This window comes from Oncorhynchus masou, unplaced genomic scaffold, assembly GCF_036934945.1.
Source record: "Oncorhynchus masou masou isolate Uvic2021 unplaced genomic scaffold, UVic_Omas_1.1 unplaced_scaffold_1032, whole genome shotgun sequence".
Taxonomy (NCBI): domain Eukaryota; kingdom Metazoa; phylum Chordata; class Actinopteri; order Salmoniformes; family Salmonidae; genus Oncorhynchus; species Oncorhynchus masou.
Window position 1 is genome coordinate 205001 of NW_027000016.1, and position 2782 is coordinate 207782.

A 2782-nucleotide genomic window follows, 5' to 3' on the forward strand; every position below is an offset into this window, starting at 1 on the left:
CCTTCTCAGCTGTTGGGCGATCCTTCTCAGCTGTTGGGCGATCCTTCTCAGCTGTTGGGCGATCCTTCTCAGCTGTTGGGCGATCCTTCTCAGCTGTTGGGCGATCCTTCTCAGCTGTTGGGCGATCCTTCTCAGCTGTTGGGCGATCCTTTTCAGCTGTTGGGCGATCCTTTTCAGCTGTTGGGTGATCCTTCTCAGCTGTTGGGCGATCCATCTCAGCTGTTGGGCGATCCTTCTCAGCTGTTGGGCGATCCTTTTCAGCTGTTGGGCGATCCTTCTTAGCTGTTGGGCGATCCTTCTCAGCTGTTGGGCGATCCTTTTCAAGCGATCCTTATCAGCTGTTGGGTGATCCTTCTCAGCTGTTGGGCGATCCTTCTTAGCTGTTGGGCGATCCTTTTCAGCTGTTGGGCGATCCTTCTCAGCTGTTGGGCGATCCTTCTCAGCTGTTGGGCGATCCTTTTCAAGCGATCCTTCTCAGCTGTTGGGTGATCCTTCTCAGCTTTTGGGCGATCCTTCTCAGCTGTTGGGCGATCCTTCTCAGCTGTTGGGCGAACCTTCTCAGCTGTTGGGCGATCCTTTTCAGCTGTTGGGCGATCCTTCTCAGCTGTTGGGCGATCCTTCTCAGCTGTTGGGCGATCCTTTTCAAGCGATCCTTCTCAGCTGTTGGGTGATCCCTCTCAGCTGTTGGGCGATCCTTCTCAGATGTTGGGCGATCCTTTTCAGCTGTTGGGCGATCCTTCTCAGCTTTTGGGCGATCCTTCTCAGCTGTTGGGCGATCCTTTTCAAGCGATCCTTCTCAGCTGTTGGGTGATCCTTCTCAGCTGTTGGGCGATCCTTTTCAGCTGTTGGGCGATCCTTTTCAGCTGTTGGGCGATCCTTCTCAGCTGTTGGGCGATCCTTTTCAGCTGTTGGGCGATCCTTTTCAAGCGATCCTTTTCAGCTGTTGGGCGATCCTTCTCAGCTGTTGGGCGATCCTTTTCAGCTGCTGGGCGATCCTTCTCAGCTGTTGGGCGATCCTTCTCAGCTGTTGGGCGATCCTTCTCAGCTGTTGGGCGATCCTTTTCAGCTGTTGGGCGATCCTTTTCAGCTGTTGGGCGATCCTTTTCAGCTGTTGGGCGATCCTTTTCAGCTGCTGGGCGATCCTTCTCAGCTGTTGGGCGATCCTTTTCAGCTGTTGGGCGATCCTTTTCAAGCGATCCTTTTCAGCTGTTGGGCGATCCTTCTCAGCTGTTGGGCGATCCTTTTCAGCTGCTGGGCGATCCTTCTCAGCTGTTGGGCGATCCTTTTCAGCTGCTGGGCGATCCTTCTCAGCTGTTGGGCGATCCTTTTCAGCTGTTGGGCGATCCTTTTCAAGCGATCCTTTTCAGCTGTTGGGCGATCCTTCTCAGCTGTTGGGCGATCCTTTTCAGCTGCTGGGCGATCCTTCTCAGCTGTTGGGCGATCCTTTTCAGCTGTTGGGCGATTCTTCTCAGCTGTTGGGCGATCCTTTTCAGCTGTTGGGCGATCCTTCTCAGCTGTTGGGCGATCCTTCTCAGCTGTTGGGTGATCCTTCTCAGCTGTTGGGCGATCCTTCTCAGCTGTTGGGCGATCCTTCTCAGCTGTTGGGCGATCCTTTTCAGCTGTTGGACGATCCTTCTCAGCTGTTGGGCGATCTCTTTCAGGTGATCCTTCTCAGCTGTTGGGAAGTGAAGTAGGGAGAAGTGCATTAAAAGGACATTGTATTGGTACCTTCCTGTGGATAAAGACCCTGTCGGTCCAATCTCCAGGTTACTGGTTCCCCTGGTCCCTGTAGTAAAACAGCCCTGTCGGTCCAGTCTCCAGGTTACATTTACATTTACATTTAAGTCATTTAGCAGACGCTCTTATCCAGAGCGACTTACAAATTGGTGAATTCACCTTCTGACATCAGTGGAACAGCCACTTTACAATAGTGCATCTAAATCATTTAAGGGGGGTGAGAAGGATTGCTTTATCCTATCCTAGGTATTCCTTGAAGAGGTGGGGTTTCAGGTGTCTCCGGAAGGTGGTGATTGACTCCGCTGTCCTGGCGTCGTGAGGGAGTTTGTTCCACCATTGGGGGGCCAGAGCAGCGAACAGTTTTGACTGGGCTGAGCGGGAACTGTACTTCCTCAGTGGTAGGGAGGCGAGCAGGCCAGAGGTGGATGAACGCAGTGCCCTTGTTTGGGTGTAGGGCCTGATCAGAGCCTGGAGGTACTGCGGTGCCGTTCCCCTCACAGCTCCGTAGGCAAGCACCATGGTCTTGTAGCGGATGTGAGCTTCAACTGGAAGCCAGTGGAGAGAGCGGAGGAGCGGGGTGACGTGAGAGAACTTGGGAAGGTTGAACACCAGACGGGCTGCGGCGTTCTGGACAGTGAGTTGCAGTAATCCAGACGGGAGATGACAAGTGCCTGGATTAGGACCTGCGCCGCTTCCTGTGTGAGGCAGGGGCGTACTCTGCGGATGTTGTAGAGCATGAACCTACAGGAACGGGCCACCGCCTTGATGTTAGTTGAGAACGACAGGGTGTTGTCCAGGATCACGCCAAGGTTCTTAGCGCTCTGGGAGGAGGAAACAATGGAGTTGTCAACCGTGATGGCGAGATCATGGAACGGGCAGTCCTTCCCCGGGAGGAAGAGCAGCTCCGTCTTGCCGAGTTCAGCTTGAGGTGGTGATCCGTCATCCACACTGATATGTCTGCCAGACATGCAGAGATGCGATTCGCCACCTGTTCATCAGAAGGGGAAAGGAGAAGATTAATTGTGTGTCGTCTGCATAGCAATGA